Below are 14,485 nucleotides of genomic sequence, written 5' to 3'. Positions count from 1 at the left end.
GCAGTGTTCTGATATCTCCCTGAGGGAGTGGGACTGAGAGACCAGTCAGTATACAGATATCTCCAATAGCGAGAAGGACTGAGAGACACCAGTCAGTGTACAGATATCTCCCAGAGGGAGAAGGACGGAGAGACACCAGTCAGTGTACAGACATGTCCCTGAGGGAAATGGGCTGAGAGACCGGTCAGTGCACAGATATCTGCCTGAGAGACTGAGAGACATTAGTCAGTGTACAGATATCTTTCTTAGGGAGAGGGAGAAAGAGGTACCATTCAGTGTACAGATATGTCCCTGAGTGAGAGGAACTCTGTGACGAGTCAGTGTACAGATATCGCCCTGAGAGACAGAGAGACGGGAGACATCAGTCAGAGTACAGATATCTCCCTGAGCGAGAGGAACTGCGAGATACCAGTGGGTGTACAGATATCTCCCTGAGTGTGAGTGGACTGAGATACACCAGTCAGTGTACAGATACCTTCCTGAGAGAGTGGGAACTTCGTGCCACCAATCAGTATACAGATATCTCGCTGAGGGAGAGGGGACTGAATGACATCGGTCTGTGTACAAATATCTCCATGAGGGAGCGGGACTGAGAGACAACAGTCAGTGAACAGATATCTCCCTGAGGGAGAGGGACTGAGAGATACCAGTCAGTTTTCAGATATGTCCCTGAAAGAGAAAAACTGAGAGACACAAGTCAGTGTACAGATATCTCACTGAGGGAGAGGGCACAGAATGACACTGGTCAGTGTACGGATATCTCCGAGAAGGAGAGGGACTGAGAGACACCAATCAGTGTGCAGATATCTCTCTGAGGTAGAGGGACTGAGAGACACCAGTCAGTGTACAGATATCACTCTGAGAGGGAGGGACTGAGAGATACAAGTAAGTGTACTGATATCTCCCTGAGGGAGAGGGACTGAGAGATACAGTCAGTGTACAGATATGTCCCTCAAACAGAGGGGCTGTGAGATACCAGTCAGTTTTCAGATATGTCCGAGAAAGAGAAAAACTGAGAGACACAAGTCAGTATACAGATATCTCGCTGAGGGAGAGGGGACTGAATGACATCGGTCTGTGTACAAATATCTCCATGAGGGAGAGGGATTGAGACACCAGTCAGTGTACAGATATCGACCTGAGGGAGACGGACTGAGAGACACCAGTGAGTTTTCATATATCTTCCTGAAAGGGAGGGACAGAGAGACAGCAGTCAGTGTACAGATATCAACCTGAGAGGGAGGGACTGAGAGATACAATTCAGTGTACATATGTCTTTGTGCGAGTCGGACTGAGAGGCACCAGTCAGTGTGCAGATATGTCCCTGAGGGATAGGGACTGAGAGACCAGCCAGTTTAAAGATATCTCCCTGAGAGTCAGAGAGACTGATGTCATCAGTCCATTTTACAGGTATATCCCTGAGGGAGAGGGGACTGAGAGACACCCGTCGGAGTACAGATATCTCCCTGAGGGAGAGGGATTGAGTGATAGCATTCAGTGTACAGATTGCACCCTGAGGGAGAGCTACTGAGAGACACCAGTGAGTGTACAGATATCTTCCTGAGAGGGAGGTGCTGAGAGATGCCAGTCAGTGTACAGATATCTCCCTGAGGGAGAGGGACTGAGAGACACCAGTCAGTGTACAGATACCAACCTGAGAGGAAGGGTCTGAGAGACACTAGTCAGTGTACATATATGTCGCTGGACGAGAGGGAATGAGAGACAACAGTCCGTGTGCAGATATGTCCCTGAGGGAGAGTGTCTGAGAGACACCAGTCAGTGAACAGATATCTTCCTGAGGGACAGGCACTGCGAGACCAGCCAGAGTACCGATATCTCCCTGAGAGAAAGAGAGACTGAGAGATATTAGTGTACAGATATCTTCCTGAGGGAGAGGGACTGTTGGAGGCAATAGGCACCTGCTAAATATATCGAAACCCATATAGGTTTAAAGTGGCCACATATAAAGTGGCTGCACAAGCATGATGGGAACTCAGTTAGCAATTAACTATTGACTAAGGCTGACCGAGCAATGACCTAGTGAGGCCCACGACTGGGAATGCCTTGCATCATCCACTTGAGATAAGATAACTATAACGAACCATTATAGTACCTGGTGTGGAATGTCCTTAATCAAGGACTTCGCACAGCAAGGACCCGAGGAACAAAGATAAGGGGAGACCTATCTCACATAAGGAGGTCATTAATCAGCCCGAGCTGACAAAAACCGACCATACTGCCCATGAGGGACAAAAGTCTGTATACAGTATCTCCCTTTCAATTCCATCAATAAAATCAGTGATTTCATGAAGTAAGATATGCAACCATGGCCGGGAAAATAACCTGTCCTCTTTAATACTGGTATTCAGATTCACTGTTACTGCTGTAAATTTCAAAGAGATCTTGTGTTGGACAGTGTGAACTCAGTAGCAGAACTTTGAACGATATGATCCAGATTTGAACCTCTGTAGGCATACGTTCAGCTCCGTTTCCCTCCCAGCAATGAACTCGTGTTGTATGTTTCTGCCATTTTCAGATGGATGGGGATTTCCAAAATGATTCTGTAAAGACTGAACTTATAAAGAGGAAGAGTGAAACCCTGAAAGATTTTGCTTACAATGGGAGAACCTGCTGCTGGATTTTGGAAATTCTGATATTACTTAGCAACCTTCCATTCAAAAGTCTGTATTTTCAAATCTGCACAGTAAATTCAATTCCCGCAGTGCAACCTCGCAGAGTGAGATTAAGATGGCTTAGTTTTGTACATTCAGGGGGGTTAATGATTAAATGATGGGAAGTGATGTATTGATCTGAGCAATATGCAGATCTGAAATATGTTTTATATATATTTCAACATAATATACATTGTAAAGAAGATTGTATGAACCTTTTGACTGCATCTAACTTGAATTACTAACGAGCAGAGACATTTACTTTCCTTGGAAACTCTCATTAATTCCAGTCATTGAACAGGGTAAATTAACGCATCTGGTCCGGCACTTTAGATATGGAACAGAAAGTATGTTATAATCTACATATATTATACACAAGTAGAAATTCATAACAAAAAATCACTGGCACAGCATGACGAAATGATTACTTTACATTCAGACACTGTCCCTGAACCATGAAACAGGTCCGCTCATAAGTAAAATTCCCGTGTACACCATGACCTACTGATTATTTTTGCAAATATGACGTTTGTTGAAATTGGTCTTTGGGAGAATTGGATTGTCCCCCTTGCCTCTCCTCGATATTTAAATATATTAAATCCGATAATTATTTCAGCGGGAATAAAGTCTAATGCTGCTGTGAGCAACTGATTGCGTTCACGCGGTTGGGGGTAATATATTAGCATAGAAACATAGGAACATAGAAACATAGAAAATAGGTGCAGGAGTAGGCCATTCAGCCCTTCTAGCCTGCACCGCCATTCAATGAGTTCATGGCTGAAAATGCAACTTCAGTACCCTCTTCCTGCTTTCTCGCCATACCCCTTGATCCCCCGAGTAGTAAGGACGTCATCGAACTCCCTTTTGAATATATTTAGTGAATTGGCCTCAACTACTTTCTGAGGTAGAGATTTCCACAGGTTCACCAGTCTCTGGGTGAAGAATTTTCTCCTCATCTCGGTCCTAAATGGCTTACCACTTATCCTTAGACTGTGACCCCTGGTTCTGGACTTCCCCAACATTGGACACATTCTTCCTGCATCTAACCTGTCTAAACCCGTCAGAATTTTAAACGTTTCTATGAGGTCCGCTCTCATTCTTCTGAACTCCAGTGAATACAAGCCCAGTTGACATAGTCTTTCTTGATAGGTCAGTCCCACCATCCCGGGAATCAGTCTGGTGAACTTTCGCTGCACTCCTTCAATAGCAAGAATGTCCTTCCTCAAGTTAGGAGACCAAAACTGTGCACAATACTCCAGGTGTGGCCTCACCAGGGCCCTGTAGCAACACCTCCCTGCCCCTGTATTCAAATCCCCTCGCTATGAAGGCCAACATGCCATTTGCTTTCTTAACCGCCTGATGTACCTGCATGCGAACCTTCAATGACTGATGTACCATGACATCCAGGTCTCGTTGCACCTCCCCTTTTCCTAATCTGTCAACATTCAGATAATAGTCTGTCTCTCTGTTTTTACCACCAAAGTGGATAACCTCACATTTATCCACATTATACTTCATCTGCCATGCATTTGCCCACTCACCTAACCTATCCAAGTCACTCTGCAGCCTCATAGCATCCTCCTCGCAGCTCACACTGCCACCCAACTTAGTGTCATCCGCAAATTTGGAGATACTACATTTAATCCCCTCGTCTTAATAATTAATGTACAATGTAAACAGCTGGGGCCCCAGCACGGAACCTTGCGGTACCCCACTAGTCACTGCCTGCCATTCTGAAAAGTACCCATTTACTCCTACCCTTTGCTTCCTGTCGGACAACCAGTTCTCAATCCACGTCAGCACACTACCCCCAATCTCATGTGCTTTAACTTTGCACATTAATCTCTTGTATGGGACCTTGTCGAAAGCCTTTTGAAAGTCCAAACATACCACATCAACTGGTTCTCCTTGCCCACTTTACTGGAAACATCCTCAAAAAATTCCAGAAGATTTGTCAAGCTTGATTTCCCTTTCACAAATCCATGCTGACTTGGACCTATCATTTCACCATTTTCCAAATACACTGCTATGACATCCTTAATAATTGATTCCATAATTTTACCCATTACTGAGGTCAGGCTGACCGATCTATAATTCCCTGTTTTCTCTCTCCCTCCTTTTTAAAAAAGTGGGGTTACATTGGCTACCCTCCACTCGATAGGAACTGATCCAGAGTCAATGGAATGTTGGAAAATGACTGTCAATGCATCCGCTATTTCCAAGTCCACCTCCTTAAGTACTCTGGGATGCAGTCCATCAGGCCCTGCATATTTATCGGCCTTCAATCCCATCAATTTCCCCAACACAATTTCCCAACTAATAACGATTCCCTCAGTTCCTCTTCCTTACTAGACCCTCTGACCCCTTTTATATCCGGAAGGTTGTTGTTGTCCTCCTTAGTGAATACCGAACCAAAGTACCTGTTCAATTGGTCTGCCATTTCCTTGTTCCCCGTTATTACTTCCCCTGATTCAGACTGCAGGGGACCTATGTTTGTCTTTACTAACCTTTTTCTCTTTACATACCGATAGAAACTTTTGCAATCCGCCTTAATGTTCCCTGCATGCTTCTTCTCATACTCCATTTTCCGTGCCCTAATCAAACCCTTTGTCCTCCTCTGCTGAGTTCTAAATTTCTCCCAGTCCCCAGGTTCGCTGCTATATCTGGCCAATTTGTATCCTTAAGTATCTTTCGCCAATCTATCCTAGCCAATTCACGCCTCATACCTTCAAAGTTACCCTTCTTTAAATTCTGGACCATGGTCTCTGAATTAACTGTTTCATTCTCCCACCTAATACAGAATTCCACCATATAATGGTCACTCCTCCCCAAGGGGCCTCGCACAATGAGATTGCTAATTAATCCTCTCTCATTAAACAACACCCAGTCTAAGATGGCCTCCACCCTCGTTGGTTTCTCGACATATTGATCTAGAAAACCATCCCTTATGCACTCCAGGAAATCCTCCTCCACCGTATTGCTTCCAGTTTGGCTCGCCCAATCTATGTGCATATTAAAGTCACCCATTATAACTGCTGCACCTTTATTGCATGCACCGCTAATTTCCTGTTTGATACCCTCTCCAACATCACTACTACTGTTTGGAGGTCTGTACACAACTCCCACTAACGTTTTTTGCCCTTTGGTGTTCTGCAGCTCTACCCATATAGATTCCACATCATCCAAGCGAATGTCCTTCCTAACTATTGCATTAATCTCCTCTTTAACCAGCAATGCGACCCCACCTCCTTTTCCTTTTATTCTATCCTTCCTGAATGTTGAATAACCCTGGATGTTGAGTTCCCAGCCCTGATCATCCTGGAGCCACGTCTCCGTAATCCCAATCACAACATATTTGTTAACATCTATTTGCACAGTTAATTCATCCACCTTATTAATGATACTCCTTGCATTAAGACACAAAGCATTCATGCTTGTTTTTTTAACACCCTTTGTCCTTTTAGAATTTTGCTGTACAGCATGATAGAAGATTGGCTATCGAACAGCAAACAGTGAGCAGGAATAAATGGTTCATTCTATGGGTTGCAACCAGTAACTAGTGGGGTGCCACAGGGATCAGTGCTGGGACCCCAATTATTTACAATCTATATTAACCACTTGGAATAAGGGACTGAGTGTAACGTAGCCAATTTGCTGACGATATAAATATGGGAGGAAATGCAATGTGTGTGGAGGCCACAAAAAATCTCCAAAAGGACATAGACAGGCTAAGTGAGTGGGCAAAAATTTGTCAGATGTAGTATAATGTTGGAAACTGTGAGGTCATGCACTTCGGGAGCAGAAATCGAAGAGCACGTTATTATTTAAATGGGGACAGATTGTACAGTGGGACCTGGGGGTTACTTGTGCATGAAACACAAAAGGTTAGTATGGAGGCACAGCAAGTGATCAGGAAGTCCAATGGTATCTTGGCATGTATTGCAAAGGGGATCGAGTATCAAAGCAGGGAAGTCTTGCTGCAGCTGTGACCACACCTGGAACACTGCGTGCAGTTTTGGTTTCCATTTTTAAGAAATGATATACTTGCTTTGGAGGCAGTTCAGAGAAGATTCCGGGGATGAGGGGGATTACTAATGAGTAAAGTTTGAGTAGGTTGGGCCTCTTTTCATTGGCATTCAGAAGAAGGAGAGGTGATTTCATCGAACGTATAATATTATGAGGGGGCTTGCAGAGAGTATGTTTCCACTGATGGGGGAGACTACAACTAGGGGGCATGAACTTGGAATAAGGGGCCTCCCATTTAAAACAGAGAAGAGGAGAAATTCCTTCTCTCAGAGGGTTGTAAATCTGTGGAATTCGCTGCATCAGAGAGCTGTGGAAGCTGGGACATTGAATAAATTTCAGACAGAAATAGACATTTTCTTAAACAATAAGGGGATAAGGTGTTATGGGGAGCGGGCGGGGAAGTGGAGCTGAGTCCATGATCAGATCAGCCATGATCTTATTGAATGGCAAAGCAGGATCGAGGGGTCGTATGGTCTATTCCTGCTCCTATTTCTTTTGTTCTTCTGTACTTGTATTAGCATGGATAGAGGATTGGCTAACAACAGAACAGAGAGAGTTGCGATAAATGCGTAATTTTCAGGTTGGCAAACAGTAACTAGTGGGGTGCCACACGGAGGAGTGTTGGGTATTGAACTTTTTACAATCTATATTAATGACTTGTATGAATGAACCGAGTGTAATCTAGACAAAATGCTGATGATACAAAGATCGATGGGAAAGCAAGTTGTGACGATGGTGCAAAGAATCTGCAAAGGGATATAGATAGGCTAAATCAGTGGCCAAACATTTGGAAGATGGAATATAACTTGCGAAAATGTGAGGCTTTAGTAGGAAATATAAAAAAGCAAATTAGTATTTAAGTGTGGAACTAGTACAAAATGCTGTAATACAAAATGATCTGCCGGTTCTTGTGCATCAAATTCAAAACGTTAGTATGCAGGTAGAGCAAGTAATCAGGAAGGCAAATGGAATGTTGGCCTCAATTGCAAAGGGGATGGAGTATAAAAGTAGGGAATACCTGAGACAACTGTACGGGGCTTTGGTAAGACCACACCTCGAGTACTGCATGCAGTTTTTGTCTCCTTAAAGAAGGATATTCTTGAATTGGAGGCAGTTCAGAAAAGGTGCACAATGTTGAAACCTGAGAAGAAGTGTAGTCATACAAAGAAAGATTGAGCTGGTTGTGCTTATACTCTTTGAAGTTTAGAAGAGTGAGAAGTAATCTTAATGAAACGTCTACGATTCTGAGGGGGCTTGACACAGGTTAGATGCAGAAAGCATCTTTTCCCTCGTGGGGGAATCGAGAACTAGGGAACATAGTTTCAGAATAAGGGGTCGCCCATTGAAAACAGAAATGAGGAGGAATGTATTCTCCCAGAGGGTGGTGAATCTTTGGAATGATCTACCCCAGAGAGCTGTGAAGGCTGGGTCTTTGAATCTATTTGATGTGGTGATAGACTGATGTATCAATGATAATGGAGTCAAGGTTTATGGGGAGTAGGTGGAGAAGTGGATTTGAGGCTCGGATCAGATCAGCCATGAACTTATTGAAGGGCGGAGCAGGCTCGAGAGGTCAAATGGCTTACCCCTGCTCCTAGCTATTCTGTTCCTATGTCCATAGGACAATCTTCCATCGCATCAATTACATTAGCATGCATTATATACTTCCAGAAATCTGGGACGGTCTCAGTCAGAGATACTGCATTAATTCAGTTACTACACGTTGATCTGATATATGAGTCCAAGAATTTCATAGAGAATCAGATTGCAATTCCAATGCAGTCCATTAGCTCAGATTGGCTATACATTATATACCTGTCCAAAAATCTCAGAGAGTAACGGTATCACATCAAAAAGTAATACAGACTGAACTACACATTATATGCCATTTCAAGAATCTCAGAGAGAATCTGACTGAGATAGAGTCCAAACAAATAAATACACAAGAAGTTGGAGCAGCAATAGACCATTCTGACCGTCGAGGCTGCGGCACTACTCAGTGAGATCAAGGCTGATCGTCTATCTTAACTCCAATTTTCTGTCCTGTCACCATATCCCTTCATTCGCTTAATATCCAAAAATATATTGATCTCTGTCTTGATATACTCCAAGACTGAGCCTCCACAGCTCTCTGGGGTAACGAATTCCAAACATTAACCACCATGTGAATGAAGAGTTTTCTGCCAATCTCTATCCTAAACGGCCGAACCCTTATTCGAAGACTGCGAACCCTAGGGTTAGATTCCACTGCCAGAGGAAACATCCTCTCTGCATCTACCCTGTCAATCCCTGTAAGAATGTGGCGTGTTTCAATGAGATCACCTTTCATTCTTCAAAAAGTGGAGAAAACATAGGTCTGCTCTACTCAATCTGTCCTCAAAGGACAATCTCCCATCCCATCAATTCCAGTAGTGCAGATTGAACTACATATGTTATACCATTCCAAGAGTCTCAGAGATAATCTGACGGAGATGCAATATAAGAATATAAGCACATACGAATAGGGAACAGGAAGAGGCTATTCGGCCCCTCGAGCCTGCTCCGCCATTTAATGAGATCATGGCTGATCATTACCTCAACTCAACTTTCCTGCACGAGCCCCATATCCCTTGATTCCCTTGATATCCAAAATTCCACCAAAAACTGTCTTGAATATTCTCAAATACTGATGGGTCGAAAGTGGGCATGGCTGCTTTTGAGGCGGTGTCAACGCCTGAGTGCTCATTTTAGTGTCACGCGTCAGATGCCGTCTGAAACTGCGAAATTGAGTTTTGACACCCGAAGGTGAGAGAGCAGCACGAAAAGTGACGATACACGCTCATCGTCAGGCACCAACAGGGCGGGAGGTCTGGAGGCCTACTGCATTTTGTGACAGACGTTTACCGGCATGCGAGCTTGAAAAACGGGAAGAAAAACAGAACAAACACTTCTCCGACCTAGACCCACACTTCACCATTGGTACAACTAATGCATCAATGCCGAAAGGAAGAATGAAATTAAAACGTAGCTTGCTCTCTGCCGGCGTTAACGGGCGGCGTTATCAAGCAAATTACAAAGATTCTCCACCCTCTGAGCATCTGTTCGATTAGCACAGACATAATAATCTCTGTCTTGATATACCCAAAGACTGAGCCACCACAACCCTCTGCGGTAGCGAATTCCAAAAATTCACCACCATCTGAGTGAAAAGGTTTCTTCCCTTCTCTGTCATAAATGACCGACCATTTATTCTGAGACTCTGACCACAGGATCTAGACTACTCAGCCAGAAGAAACATCTTCCCTGCATCTACCCTGTCAAGCCGTGTACGAATTGTGTTTGTATCATAAGATCACCTCTCATTTTTCTAAAATCTAAAGAATATAGGTCAACATTGCTCAATTTCTCCTCATAGGACAATCCTCCAACTCATCAATTACATTAGAACAGACTGAACCACACATTCGGTATGAGCAAAATCACAGACCCAGACGGAGATCCAGTATTAATCTAATGAGTACAGGCTGACCTGCACAATATATACCAGTCGATGACTTTCATAGAGAATCAGACTGCGATGCCAATGCATTCCAATAGCACAGATTGAGCTGTACATTATATACCAGTCCAAAAATCGCTGAGACTAAAATTGGTACATCGAATAAATAAAGGTTGAAATATATCAAAAAGCAATACTTACCTTGCACTCTGCTGACGCTAAAATACGGCGTTACCAAGCGAATTTCATTCCTGAGATTTCCAAATCCCTCTGTGTACGGAAGTCCAAATAGTCACCTCACACTGTCAGTCTATTCGATCAGAACAGGCAGAACTACTTTTTACATCCCAGTCTAAAATTCTCAGACAATGTCTGACTCAGATACCGTATGAATTCCACGAGCACAGATAGAAGTACACATTATATAGCAGTATAAAATTGCCAGGAAGTGTCAGATTGGCATACAGTATAAATCCTGTATAAATACAGTATAAATCACTGAGAACTCAATTTTGAAGTGGAAGCAAGTCTTCCTCGATTTCAAGGGACGGCCTATGTTGATTATGATGATGATAAATATTTCAGCACGGACAGAACTACACATTATATACCAGTCCAAAAACGGCAGGAAATGTCAGACTGGCATGCAGTATAAATAGTGTATAAATGCTGTATAAATATCTGAGAACGCACTTTCAGAGTGAAATCAATCTTCCTCGATTTCGGGGTACTGCTTATATTGAGGATGATGATAATAAATACTACAGCACAGACAGAACTACAAATTATATATCAGTCCAATTGTGTCAGACTGCGCCAGACTGAGATAGAGTATCAATTCCATAAGCAACGATAGAACAACACATTATTTAACAGTACAGAATCACAGCAATTACCAGACTGAGATACAGCATCAAGTCCATCGGTTTTGTGTGAATATATTATATACCAGTCCCAACATCGCATATTTCGACGTCCATCTTGACTCTCGCTTCAGCTCATCCGCTGCTGAAGCAATCATCCATGCCTTCATTACCTCTACACTTGACTCTTAAAATACTCTCCTGTTTGGCCTCCCAAATTTTACCCTTGTCAACCCGACGTGATGCAAAACTCGGCTACCCCTATGCTAACTCGCACAAGTCCCGTCAACCATCATCCCTTTGCCTGCTGGCCTATAGTGGCTCCCGTTTAAGCATTGCCTCCATTTCAAAATTCTCAGCCTTTTGTTCAAATATCTACATGGCCTCGCCCCTCATTATCTGTAACATCTCCTCCAACCCCATGATGCGCTCCAATAATCCTGCCCTTATTATCTCTGATAATAATCGCTCAACCATTGCTGGCCGTGTCTTCTATTGCCGAAGCAAACCCAAGATCTGGAACACCCTCGCTAAACATCTCTGCCTCTCTACACTCTTTCCTACTTCAACACGCTTCTTTAAACCTATCTCGTCACCTGCTCTCATTTCTCCATAAGCGGCTCGGTGTTAATTTTTTTTAAATTTCACAAAACAGTGAAGCGCCTGAGGACGTTTCACTAAGTTCAAAGCGCTACATAATACAATTTGTTGTTGTTGTTTCAAGATGCACCACTGATTTAAAGATTAAAAGTTGTCTGAATCGCCATCTGTCCGTCATGGATCAGCGCCAAGCGCACTTGTCTCTGATTTAAAAGTTTCAAACCTGCCAAGCATTTTATACATTTCAATAACATCAACGCTCATTCTTTTAAAATTGAGAACATCAGCACAATCTACACAAATTCGCTTCTTATTGGAAAGCCTTCATCTCTCAGGAATCAATCAGGCGAACCTTGATTGCATCTCCGTAGAAATAGTGGATACATTGGTGATCATTTTCCAAACAGTCTATCGAATCTGGATCAGTTCCTATGGACTGGAGGGTAGCTAATGTAACACCACTTTTTAATAAAGGAGGGAGAGAGAAAACGGGTAATTATAGACCGATTAGCCTGACATCAGTAGTGGGGAAAATGTTGGAATCAATTATTAAAGATGAATTAGCAGCACATTTGGAAAGCAGTGACAGGATCGGTCCAAGTCAGCATGGATTTATGAAAAGGAAATTATGCTTGACCAATCTTCCAGAATTTTTTGAGGATGTAATTCGTAGAGTAGACAAGGGAGAACTAGTGGATGTGGTGTATTTGGACATTCAAAAGGCTTTTGACAAAGTCCCACACAAGAGATTGGAGTGCAAAATTAAAGCACATGGTTTAGGGGATAATGCTTTGACGTGGATAGTGAACTGGTTGGCAGAGAGGAAGCAGAGAGTCGGGATAAACGGGTAATTTTCAGAATGGCAGGCAGTGACTAGTGGGGTGCCGCAGGGCTCAGTGCCTGGACACCAGCTATTTACAATATACATCAATGATTTAGATGAAGGAATTGAGTGTAATATCTCCAAGTTTGCAGATAACCCTCAGCTGCGTGGTGGTGTGAGCTGCGAGGAGGATGCTAAGAGGCTGCAGGGTGACTTTGGCAGGTAAGGTGAGTGGGCAAATGCATGGCGGATGCAGTATAATGTGGATAAATGTGAGGTTATCCATTTTGGTGGCAAAAACACGAAGGCATTTATTATCTGAATGGCGGCAGATTAGGAAAAGGGGGAGGTGCAACGAAACCTGGGTGCCATGGTACATCAGGCATTGAAAGTTGGCATGCAGGTACAGCAGGTGGTGAACTAGGCAAGTGGCATGTTGACCTTCATAGCTAGGCGTTTTGAGTAGAGGAGCAGGGAAGTCTTACTGGACTTGTATAGAGAATTGATGAGGCCCCATCTAGAATATTGTGTTCAGTTTTCGTCTCCTAATCTGAGGAAGGACGTTCTTGCTATGGAGCGAGAACAGCGAACGTTCACCAGACTGATTCCCGGGATGGCAGGACTGACATATGAGGAAAGAATGGATCGACATTCACTGGAGTTTCGAAGGATTTGAGGGGATCTCATAGAAATATATAAAATTCTGACGGGACTGGACAGGTTAGATGCAGGATGAATGTTCCCGATGTTGGGGAATTCCAGAACCAGGGGACACAGTCTAAGGATAAGGGGTAGGCCATTTAGGACTGAGTTGAGGAGACACTTCTTCACTCAGAGTTGTTAACGGTTGCAATTCTCTACCGCAGAGAGTTGATGCCAGTTCATTGGATATATTCAAGAGGGAGTTAGATATGGTCCTTGCGGCTAAAGGGATCAAGGGTTATGGAGAGAAAGTAGGAAAGGGGTACTGATGTGAATGGTCAGCCATGATCTTATTGAATGACGGTGCAGGCTCGAAGGGCCGAATGTCCTTCTCCTGCAACTATTTTCGATGTTTCCTCTAAAGTATATTTACGTCCTTATGTAAGGAAACAAAACTGTACACAATACAAATTCTCCGTTCTTTTATCGCACCAATGAAGAAGCGAGAGATAGCCGAAGTTTCCAGGAGCCGAAGTGAATCCGAGCTACGTTTGAAATTGTATTAATTTACATATTTAGAAGAAAGTTGCTGGACAGAGTCCCGAATCAGTGAGAGATTCCCCGAAACTGTTGTTGAATAGCATTTATATCAAAAATCCCTTGAACTATTTGCCTATTAATTCAGAGCGGGGCATCGCCTGTAAAATCAGTCTAAACATGCAAAGCACAAAACCGCCAAACAGGGTTTTAAACCCGACGACTCTAAAATTAAGAGAATAAGGCTCGACTGAGCCATCCAGACACAAGCCATTATCACAAACCGGAAAATTGCAATCACCTGACCCAACGCATGTAAGCTGACCCATCACCTGAAATTGATCAATAGACAATCACTGAACTTAACACATATAAACTTAGAAACATAGAAACATAGCAATTAGGTGCAGGAGTAGGCCATTCGGGCCTTCGAGCCTGCAGCACTATTCAATATAATCATGCCTGATCATGCAACTTCGGTAACCCATTCCTGCTTTCTATCCATACCCCTTGATCCCTTTAGCTGTAAGGGCCACATCTAACTCACTTTCGAATATGTCTAATGGACTGGCCTCAAAAACTTTGTGATGGAGAATTCCAAAGGTTCACATTTCTCTTAGTGAAGAATGTTCTCCTCTTCTAGGTGCTAAATGGCTTACCCCTTATCAATATACTGTGACCCCTGGTTCTGGACTTCGTCAACATCGGGAACATTCTCCCTGCATCTAACCTGTCCAATCCCGTCAGAATGTTATATGTTTCTTTGAGGTCCATCTCATTCTTCTAACTTCCAGGGAATATAAGCCGAGTCGATCCTATCTTTCTTCCAATGTCAGTCCTGCCA

The sequence above is a fragment of the Pristiophorus japonicus genome, unplaced genomic scaffold, assembly GCF_044704955.1.
Source record: "Pristiophorus japonicus isolate sPriJap1 unplaced genomic scaffold, sPriJap1.hap1 HAP1_SCAFFOLD_237, whole genome shotgun sequence".
NCBI classification, from domain to species: Eukaryota; Metazoa; Chordata; class Chondrichthyes; family Pristiophoridae; genus Pristiophorus; species Pristiophorus japonicus.
Note: the sequence above shows the minus strand (reverse complement) of the source record.